The 12,351-nt window shown below is 37.3% G+C and overlaps 1 pseudogene; it reads right to left on the reverse strand.

Annotated features, from left to right (window-relative positions):
- Positions 1-985: 985 nt before the first annotated feature.
- Positions 986-3,787, reverse strand: LOC131074060 (peroxidase 5-like; annotated as a pseudogene).
- Between the last annotated feature and the right edge of the window lie 8,564 nt (positions 3,788-12,351).

Here is a 12,351-nt window from a genome sequence, read left to right on the forward strand (position 1 = left end):
AATATATTTTCAAAGAAACGTGGTTTATCCATGATAGTAGCGGAGGACCTATTGATATGGTTTATGTGACAGTAACAAAGTTGAAGTATAGCTTCTGGTTTATGTGACAGTAACAAAGTTGAAGTATAGCTTCCAACTAAAAGAGATTTTACTATCTAAGCTTTTGATTATTAGCTAAATATTTGGATTGGGTTGACTATAAAAGTGATGAATGGGAGGCAGTAATATTATTTTAAGTGCTCGTAGTATTCTTATAATGACGGTAATCTTATATACACATAAAATTATTTAAAACCTTCTAACCCTTTACTTGAGAACATCATTCTGTTGTCTGTCGTACAGTTCGAATGCCTTGTTTATGCTTTCGAGTTTTGCATATCCTACAATCATGGCATTATGCCAAGCAGTTCACATGCCTTGTCTGTGCTTACACATTTTGCACACGTCTAGCTACATCCGACAAAATTCAGCTATCGCTCATCTTGTACCCCATTCGAACTTCCCCATTTTTGCACAGGCAGGGACGATGCTGGCTCTACACCTGCTGCGTGCAAATGACAACTTCTCGGTGGGAGACTTGTGTGTTGTAGTTGGAAATCTTACCGGCGGGGAAAACAGTTTGAAAATGGGGCCCACATCTGACAGTTTTCTGCAGCACGCATGAAAAACGAAAACAGAAAGAGGAAGTTTGGAGACCCACACTAACGCTTAGTGTGTGCTGTTTAAGGCTGGCCCTATTTAGGAACTTGAGCTAGTACATTATTACAATCCCCCATGTTTCACACCTCGGTAATTTAGCGAGGAATGTAGAGAGACATTATTGAAAAAAAAAATCTAAAATTAGATTATTAAAATCCCCCTTGTTTCACACCTCGCTTATTTGGCAAGAAGTGTAAAGAGACATTATTGAAAAAAACTCTAACAGAAAGCCCATTTACAGAAGACATGACCACACTCATCAACAAGTAAAAAGCTGCTCTTCATGTCAATTTACGATTCGGCAGTTCTTTCTGATTTCGCCTTGAGATCCAGTGAGTACCTCTGTGGTGCCCATCTTCACCATTGCTTTGGCAAACTCGGTCTTCCATATTGATGGATAGCTTGAACTAATCTCAACAACTTTTAGAGTGTCAGGATTTGTGAGTAGGGTATGATCAGAGGTAAATAGTTCCCTGTTTTTGAGAAGCTGGCTGTAATATACATTGTCTAGTGTGGATGGTGAAACGGTTTCCATGGGTACAATTGGGTCAGGAGGCGGTGTAACTGGACAGATAAGCTTCAGTTGCTGGGCCAGTTGAGTGTCCAGAGTAGGATCTCCAGCACCCGTGTTGGCAAAGTTGTAAAGCCTGTCGCTAAATGAAGAACAGTGGGATACACCAATGGAATGAGCACCTGTGAATGAGAAAACTAACATTAACATAAGAGTTTTTTGAGCATATGTAATAGTTTCTGGTTATCATCTTAGATATTGCGACACTTGCCTGATAGAACTACCATTTCTTCTTGAGAGAGGCCCTTTTGCATAAATATATCCGTCAACTGTTTGACATTGAAGGAAGGAGGAGGTAAGTTCCCCGGGATTGAGTTATTTGAAGAAATCCTTCCGTCTCTGCGTCCCGCGGGAACATCCCAAAAAATATTGCCAGCCTGGAAAAGAAAATAGGAGTCATACGTATGAAGGTTTTTTATATTTTTTTAATGTGGACAGCCATTTTACAACAGTGATAACAATGGGTGGAATGTAATGGCAACAAATTATTAAAATAGATTTTTTTTTGAGATGGAATGTAATGAGATAAGAGTGTTAACAAAATAAGAGTTGACAATTAGTTATATATTAAAATATTAAATAAATATATTTAAGATATCTATATTTGTAAAATCATAAATTTGAAAACACATAACATTGAATACACAGCACCACTACAGGCTACTTCATAATTTAATAATACCTGATATGAGCAATCTCTTGCAGCAAATGCAATTATGTCTGCGCATGACACTACTTCAGGACAAACTGATTCTAATGCCGCTTTTACTTCGTCGATCAGTTCAAACCCTCGAAGACTTGGATTATTTGCAGGTGAGTCTTTCTCTGCAGTATTTCCTGGTGTGGAATCTATAAGAACCGATCCATCACAACCCTGTACACAAGAAAACATTATATTATCATAGTTTACCGAGTTTTATCTCATACTGGAAGTGAATTGAAGTTAAGTACTAACCCTAACAAAGCAATCATGGAAATGCATCCTGATAATGGCCGGAGCTAAAGTAGGATCTCTTTTCAGAGCTTCTAAGACCGTCCACCTGACAATGGATTCAGCTTGAGGGCACGCATAGCCATAATAGCCCACCTTCAGTCCATAATAATCATCAGCAGTAGCAGAAACGATCCATAGCATTGCCAAAACCGAAAAAGTAATAGATTTCTTCATTGTTATCTGCTCTAATCTGTGCAAATTACTCAAATGTATTTTGCAAGATTTAACTCCTGAAATGTATTTATTGAAAATCTCCGAGAATTGTTCAACAAAAGTTGATTAAACATATATTTTCCCGCCTTAATTGGGAAGCAACAATCACATCTTAAAACAAATGGATTGAATAATTCCAATTCTAATTTAGGTGGTTATCTGCATTATGTCATTCAACATTACCATATATGCTTAAACATTAGAATATACATATTTAGAGATTTTTGTAATACGTCAGTTCACTCCATACCACGTGAAATCTGCAGATACATGTCAATTGGATAATGCAGAAGATATATCCGTAATTACACAGTCAGAATGTTGGACGCTGTCAAAGGAAAGCCTGTGCATAAAAGTACTATGTGCTGAGGGCAGCTTTGAAAGCGTCATATATTTAATATAAGTTTTGGTGTTTCAATCCTTTTGTTTAAGAGCTTTTACAGATTCAATAATTGAACTCCCCTGTCGCTCAAAGGAGGCTAACTGTAGAGTTGTGTGAGGAAACGTGTGGAGAAAATTACTGACCAAATTAAACAACGTATGCCTCTGAGTAGTATTATTGAATAAATTCTATATCAATTACAGAGGCTCCTACAATACACATTAAATTCATTGACTTTAATGAATATACGTTGTTTATTATTCGGTTATATCCAAGTTTAAGAGCGGTTTGAAGATTTTTGTTTACTTTTATTATAAATTAGACCGACACAAATATAATATTCTCTAGTATGTTTATATTAATGTATAGTGGAGGTCATTGGAATAGTGGGGCAGTATGTGGAGGAGAATGCAATATTATGAGTGTAATGTCAGTTTCATGAGGGTAAAATAGGGATTTACCAACAAACTATAGAGGGTTTAACAAAAATTGATGACAGTGGGTAATCGTTCTTACATTTTGAGCTTATTTTAGCCTTGGAGAGTATGTCTAGACGCATCTTTAATAAAGTTTTAAGCCAGCTAAAATCTAACATGACTATAACAACATTAGCTATACCTAATATATGTTTGACCCCTATTATTATCATTAGGTCAAATATTAACTAGCTACATAAGAGCTCTCAAATAGTTGATAAGAAATATACATGAAATGAATCTCTTAAGAAATTTTTTTAAAGTTTGAATGAGTTATGAGTTGCATTCAAACCTACTTACTAACTCTAATATGTTAATCAAAGATTTATTCATTTTAAGGAGTGTGATTGAATCATTATTTTTGTAGGTTGGTGCCTATCCAATAGGCAACTAAATTATAGTATATTAAATGAGAATCAAACTAAAATCATAAGGAATAATAAGCCATGCATTTACATACACCAAATATATGACATGCATAGAAAATCGTGCTTAATAATTTAGAATAGAACAACATAAATCCATAAATGGTATGGAATATACCATTACAAGGAATGTTATGCACTAGACTATTGTCACATTCATCAAATTTATCTTATGTGTCTCTTGTATGGGTTTTATTGCCCTACCTTCTCTAGTTTTGGTGCAACTCAACCTATGAGGCTATTGGCAACATGTTGGGTCGATTCCTCAACGCTGACCTTAATACCAACAACTTCTCCCATACTTCATTTTCTTTCATAGAGGATGTTGACTTATCAAAGATGCTATCTATCGAGATAATCCTAAAGGTGTGTAGGCAACCTAGGACTCAAATTCTTGACTATGAAGGGATCTTGTTCCATTGCAAAAACTATTTTACTATGGGTCTTATGGCTTCCTCTTTCTCATGTGGGTCTCATTTGCATGTTTTCAGCGCCTAGTGGAAGGATGGTAATCATTTTTATCTCATTGTCTTCCCTTCTACTTTGAAAGGTAACTCAAAGTCCGTTGTTGATTTGGTGCCACATTGTCCTACTGGGTTGTCTAGTCTCATTGTTCATACTCCAATTTTTGTTGGTTCCTCTGCTATAGATTTAATGGTTAATTATAAGATTTAGAAGCTCCTAGAAGGTAGCTTCATTCACCCTATTGACTATTCTCCTTGGAATTTGAAGATTGTTGTTGTTGTTGAATTAGATTAAAATATTAAAATGTATATTTAATAAAGATTCTTTAAAATATGAATATCCACTTCGTAACATTGACATGATTGTTGATTCTCAAGCAAGACATGCCTTATTGTCATTTATGAAAGGCTTCTCTAGATACAACTAAATATTTATTAATATTTAAGAACAACATGAAAATAATTTTATTTAACACCATGAGAAATATTTTGTTGGGTAGTCATACCTTTTCATCAAACAACATTGGTGTAGCATATCAGCATGCTATGAATTATCTTTTATTATTGCATTTATAAAATATTGGAAGACTATGTCAATGATATCTTGGCCAAATTCATTTTAAACTGAGATTATGTCAAAAAATTTCAACAAATATTTGAATGCACTAGTAAATATTACATGCACTTGAATCATTGTGAATGTATCTTTTGCATTGGTAGTTGAAAACTATTAGAATTTAGTGTTTTGGATCATGGCATTGAGCTAGACATAAAGAAAATTTATTCTATAGTGAAGATGCCACCTCAAAAGATTTGTCAACTTCATAGCTTGGAAGAAAAGACTCGGGCTATTCATAGATTTTTTCATAACTAGTAGATCAAACTTACCCTTTTACTTAGCTTTTGAAAAAGGATATTACTTTTAAATGAAACTTGGCTTGTCAAAAAAACTTTGATGATTTAAAACATTATTTATCCAATCACCCTATCTTACAATTAGAATTTGGGTGCTTGCAAGAAGTTGTCCACTTTTTGGTCAAAAAGGGGAAGTGTTTTCTCTATTTTTTAGATTTTGTCCTATTTGACCTAAAATTTTGAAGCACTTAAAGAATGAATCTTGGAAAAAGTCAATAATAGAAAATGTAGTGCTTGAAGTCTACTTTCTAAATATGTAATTTATTTTAATACCTACATCTTAAAGTTAAGTTTCAATAGGCATTACTAAAATCTATAGTTTAAAAGTCACTTTTCACGACCATACCATACTCGTGTACAACAAGCATAATTTGACCTAAATGAAAGTATTTTTTTGAATCCTTTAGGGAAAAGATCTATAACTCACTCACTTTTGATAAGGATATTTTTTTGTAATTCTTTTCTATATTTTTTTTTTGTTAATTTTCTATTCAGCATAATCATTGTTTTAAAAAATCCTCATGTACGACAAGCATAATTTGACCTAAACCTAACATGTTTTTTTTTTCAAAACCGTATAGAGTTGTCTGTAAGTTGATGCCATATAATCTTTTTTCAAAAAATTTAAAGACAAAAATGTTATTAAAATCCTAAAAAACCCTATTATTTCAAGTTTATAAACCTCTTTCATTAGAAATTATTTTAAAAATAAAAATATTGATCTATTTGAAAAAAAATGTATATTTGGAATCTAGACAGTCCCTACTATAATGGGTTTAATTGTTTAAAAAAATTGTGAAAATTTGGTGTTTAGATCTATTTTGGAAGTCATTATTTTATATGAAGATTGATTTGGCCTTCAAGTTGCAGGGCAAACTAGGTCCAAGCCATTTCCCAAGCCAAAATGCGAAGGAACAACCGGGCCAAAATTTAAAATTTTTAGAAATGGGACCCCGTTTACCATTTAGGATACGAGATTCCGTTTTAAAAATAGAACATGATGCAACTTTGAAAAGGGTATCCCGTTTTAAAATAGAACGAGATCCCATTTCTTTTTTTTGTTATTTTTTTATTATTAAAAATAAGCTATATATACATGAAATATAACATTTAAGTATTTCTTATACTTTAAGTAATATTGCATGTATATATTGGTAGGATATTTGAGAGTGGTTTCAGATCTCTAGGAGTTATAATGCAAATCCTAAATTTTAGAAGATTTTATAAATTTTTAGACTTAGTCAAACTCTAGCAATTAGCAGGCTCCTATTAGGATTTTCTCACTCTCTCTATATCACTCTCTTTATTTCCCCCAAACTGTAGACCTATCTCTCTGCATATTACTTTTCCTCTATCCCTCTCCACCTCTCTCTATGTCTCTCCTCTCTCCCCCAAAATATAAATCTATCTATCCACCTCTCTCTCACATCCTTAACTCTCTACTCTTTGTCTCCTCTCTTTCTATGTACCCCCCTCACTCCCTCCCTACCTTTATTTCTCTCTATATACCTCTTTATCTCTCTCTCCCTACCTACTTAGTTAGATGTTTAAATGTTTAAATTTCTTTCTGATATATTTAAATGTTATGTATACATTCTAGATGTTTTTGATGTTATGTATAAATTTTATACATGTATAGTTAGATGTTAAAATGTTATCCTAGAACCCCTTAGTACATCCTAGGACCTCTTAAGACACCTATCTAGCCCCTTAAGACACTTAGGACCCCTTAGTATATCCTAGGACCTATCAAGACATTATAGGAGCCCTTAGTACATGTTAGGACATATTTTGACCCCTTAAAACACCTAGGACCCCTTAATACATTCTATGACCTCTGAATACATTATATGACCCCTTTATACATCCTAAGAGATACTAAGACTCATGCGACCCCTTAGTACATCCTAGGACATCTAATGACCCCTTAAGACACCTAGGACCCAAAGTAGTACATCTTAAGCCATCATACCACCCCTTAGGACATCTTAGTACATCCTAGGACCCCTTAGTACATCCTAAGATGTATTAAGATAAATCATATGACCTCTTAGTACATCCTAGGCTCCTTAATATGTCCTATTACATAAGATGGGCCATTAGTACATCCTGGGCCCCTTAAGACATCCTAGTACATCTCTCTCTCTCTCTCTCTCTCTCTCTCTCTCTCTCTCTCTCTCTCTCTCTCTCTCTCTCCCCTTAAGTCACTTTAGAAACTCTCTCCCTTTGTCCCCTTATAGCCTTTTTAATATTCTCTCTCTTGTGGTGTCTTAAGGGGTCATATGGCGTTATAACACATGTGTGGCCACTTCAAAACCCATATGACCCCTAGCAATACCATATGACCACTCGGGACACAATTTGACCCCTTTTAGCATCCTAGTGCATGTCATGACCACTTAGGACACCATATGAACCATCTTAACATCGTAGTACATGACATGACCCCTTAGGGAAATATGATGTCCTAATGGGTCATATGTTGTTCTAATACATTTGTTGCACCTTAAGACCTCATATGACCCCTAACGACCCCACATAACCCCTTAGGAAGCCCTATGACCCTTTAAGATACCATATGACCCCTTTAAACATCCTAGTATAAATATGATCCCTTAGGACACCCTATGGGGCCTAAGCGGTCATGTTGTGTACTAGGATGTCAAAAGGGGTCGTATGATGTTCTAAGGGGTCATAAGGTGTCGTTAGGGGATATGGTCTCCTAAGGGGCCACACATGTGTTAGAACACCATATGATCCCTTAGGACACCATATACCCATAGGGTGTCCTAAGGGATCATATGGTGTTCTAACACATGTGTGGCCCCTTAGGAGACCATATCCCCTAACGACACCTTATGACCCCTTAGAACATCATACGACCCCTTTTGACATCCTAGTACACAACATGACCGCTTAGGACACCATATGGACCCTTTTAACATCCTAGTCCATGACATGACCCCTTAATACACCATATGACCCTTTAGGATACCATATGACCCTTTAGGACAATATGATCTCCTAAGGGGTCATATGGTATCCATAGGGGTCATAAGGTGTTCTAACACATGTGTCGACCCTTAGGACCCTATATGACCCCTAATGACACCATATAACCCCTTAGGACACTATATGACCCATTATAACATCCTAGTACATGATATATCCCCTTAGGACACCATATGACCCCTTAGAACACCATATGACCCCTTTTAACATCCTGATACATGACATGACCCCTTAAGACACCATATAACCTCTTAGGACCCCATATGACCCCTAACGACACAATATGATCACTTAGGACATTGTATGCCCCTTAGAACACCATATGACCCCTTAGGACACCATATGATCCCTTAGGACACCATATTACCCCTTAGTACAATATGATGTCCAATGGGTCATATGGTATCATGAGGGGTCATATGGTATCCTAAGGGTCATATGGTGTTCTAACACATGTGTGGCCCCTTAGGACCCCATACGACCCCTAATGACACCATATGGCCCCTTAGGAAACGATATGATATCATAATGGGGCATATGGTGTTCTAAGGGGTTGTATGGTGTTCTAACACATGTATGCTCCCTTATGACCCTATATGATCCCTAACAACACCATATGACCCTTTATGATACCATATGACCCATTAGGACACCATATGACCCATTATGACAATATTATGTCCTAATAGGTCATATGGTGACCTAGCAGATCATATGGTGTTCTAGCACATGTGTGGTCCCTTGGGACCCCATATGACCCCTTAGGACACCACATGACCCTTTAAGACACCATATGGTTCCTTAGGACAATATGATGTCCTAAGGGGTCATATGGTTTCTAAAGGGGTCATATGGTGTTCTAACACATGTGTGGCCCCTTAGGACCATATATGACCCCTGATGACACCATATGACCCCTCAAGACACCATATGACCTGTTAGGTGTTTTAATGGGTCATACAGTGTCCTAAAGGGTCATGTCATGTACTAGGATGTTAAAAGGGGTCATATGGTGTCTTGAGGACTCATATAGTGTCCTAAGGTGTCATATGATGTTGTTGGGCATCATATTGGGTCCTAAGGGGTCATATGGTGTCGTTAGGTGTCATATAGGGTCCTAAGAGCCACACATGTGTTAGAACACCATATAACCCCTTTAGACACTATATGACCCCTTAGGACATCATTATATCCTAAAGGGTCATATGGTGTCCTAATGGTTCATATGGTGTTTTAAGGGGTCATGTTGTGTATTAGGATGTTAAAATGGGTCATATGGTATCCAAAGAGGTCATATAGCTACCTAAGGAGTCATATGGTGTACTGAGGGGTCATATGGTGTATTGAGGTGTCATATAGTGTCCTAAGGGGTCATATGGTGTCGTTAGAGGTCATATGGTGTCTTAAGAGGTCATATGGTGTCAAGGGTCATATGGAGTCCTATGGGGGTAGACATGTGTTAGAAAACCATATGACCCCTTAGGACACCATATGATCCATTGGGACTTATGGACTTGAAAAGCACTGAGAGGGGGCAGGGGTGAATCAGTGCTCTGCTAGGAGCGAATCTTGTTAGAGATCCCAAAGCTTGATTAAAAGCTTATACCCTGTGAAAGGTAGTACCCTATTAGGAGTAACCTCGGTAGAGGATTTCTGAATCCAAACTAATGGATCACCATGTTAGAGGATTTGAACAATGAATCTTGTTAGAGCTTACCTGATTAGGGGATTTTAATTCATCTGTAATTGTTAGAAGACAACAACATTTGTTTGATCTGTCTATGTATCAGAATAATTGCTTGATCAGATCCTTCTAAGCATAATCAACATAGCTTTTCAACATACTCTGTATCTTAACACTTTTTCCTTTCACACACAACATATCACTTTCACCCATATAAGATAATTCATTGTGACGCCAATATATAGACATTTAGATTTCATGTCAGCCTCAAGAAATCATAACACAATTACCTAGGTGCAGTGTATCTGGTCAAGTGATCATAACTCATCACAAAAATACTACCAAAAAATGTCGGTGGTGATAACTCATCACACAATCTACGATTACCGGTTGGAACACTAAATACTGGTTAGAGATAAACTGCTTGACTTTGACACTTCTGAGATATTCTCCGCTGGATCTTCTTGTTGATGTTGAGACACATATAACTAAGTGGTTATTTCCATGCATACACCAATTTTCTCCAAGTATGGGTTAGAAATAAACCTTTAGTATACCAATTGTAGTGTAAACAACTTTGAAGTTACACCGGTAGATGATATAAACATATGTGTGTGTATGTGTTTCATCAATGACAACATATGATGAATTCATTACAATCATCATCATGCCAACAAGGACATTATATGGTCCTAAGGGATCATATGGTGTCCTAAGGGGTCATATAGGGTCATAAGGGGCCACACATGTGTTAGAAAACCATATGACCCCTTATGACACCATACAACCCCTTAAGGTGTCATATGGTGTCCTTAGTGCTCATATGGTGTTCTCAAGGGTCATGTCACACACACCAAGATGTTAAAAAGGGCCATATTGTGTCATGGGGTCATATGGGGTCCTAAGGGGCCACACATGTGTTAGACCACCATATGACCCCTTAGGACATCATATTGTCCTAAGGGGTCATGTCATACATATCGAGATGTTAAAAAGGGCCATATGGTGTCAATAGGGGTCATATATGGTCCTAAGTGTCCACACATGTGTTAGAACACCATATGACTCCTTAGGATGACCCTCTAGGAGATCATATTGTCCTAAGGGGTCATATGGTGTCCTAAGGGCTCATGTCATGTACTAGGATGTTAAAAGGGGTCATATGATCTCCTAAGGGGTATGTAGAGAGGTGGAGGGGAGGGAAGGAGGGAGGGATGTATGAATAGAGATAGAGGAAGAGAGAGAGGAAGAGGGGAGATATTGATAAGTTTAGAGGGGGAAATAGATAGAGAGGTGGAGAGGGGAGTAGATAGAGACAGGTGAGATATACAAAAGTTGAGGGGAGAGTTGGAATGAGGGAGAGACGGAGAGGTTTTCAAAGAGAGGGAGGGAAAGAGAGGTATTCTTTACTCCACCTCTCTATCAAGTACCCATCTATCAATATTATCTATCTCCCCTAACCCTTTATATATTTATCTCTTCTCTATAGATATGGGTATCTATCTTCCCTCCTACTCTTTTTTATCTTCCCTCTCTCTCTCTACCTACCTCTCTTTCCATCCCTATCTACTTTTATCTCTCCTAATTTTCTACCTCTTTCCCTCCATTACTCTCTCTCTCTCTCTCTCTCTCTCTCTCTCTCTCTCTCTCTCTCTCCCCTTCCATATCCATACTCTCTATCTAGATACTTATCTCTATCTACCCAACCTTTCTTTAAATACCTCTCCACTTTTGTATATATCACCTACCTCTATCTATTTTATGCCTCTCAACTTATCACTATTTCCCCTCTTCCTCTCTCTCTTTCTCTCTATATATCTCCCTCCCTACAAGACCTCTATTTCTATCTTTTCTTCTATCCCTAAAAGCTTCCCTTATCACTTCTATCAATCTCACTCTCTCCCCGCTCTCTCTATTACCTTTTCCTCAACCTACATGCCTCTCCCTCCCCACCTATATCTCTACCTCTCTCTAGAGTGAGATATAGAGGTAGAGAGGGGATAGAAGGGAGATAAAAGTAGAGAGGGAATTAGGGAGGGGTGGAGAGAGAGATATATATTGGTTGGGAGGAAGAGAAAGGTATGTAGAGGTATAGAGGTAGGCAGGGAGTGAGGGGATGTGCAGAGATAGATTAGATAGAGAGTAAAGAGTTAAGGATGTGAGAGAGAGGTAGAGATAGGTCTAGATTTTGGGAGAGAAATGAGAGAATGAGATAAAGAGGTAGAGAGGAGATATAGGGGAGATGAAAGTAGAGAGGGAAGGAGGGAGGGAGAGAGAGAGAGAGAGAGAGAGAGAGAGAGAGAGAGAGAGAGAGAGAGAGAGAGAGAGAGAGAGAGAGAGAGAGAGAGAGAGAGAGAGAGAGAGAGAGAGAGAGAGAGAGAGAGAGAGAGAGATTCATGGAGAGAAAGATACGTTGGCAAGTAGGATGAGATAGATACCTAGAGAGAGATAAAATTATATGTATAGAAATAGAGGTATGTAGGGAGTGAGGGGAGGTGTGTCTCTAGAGAGAGGAG

The sequence above is a fragment of the Cryptomeria japonica genome, chromosome 4 (assembly GCF_030272615.1).
Source record: "Cryptomeria japonica chromosome 4, Sugi_1.0, whole genome shotgun sequence".
NCBI classification, from domain to species: Eukaryota; Viridiplantae; Streptophyta; class Pinopsida; order Cupressales; family Cupressaceae; genus Cryptomeria; species Cryptomeria japonica.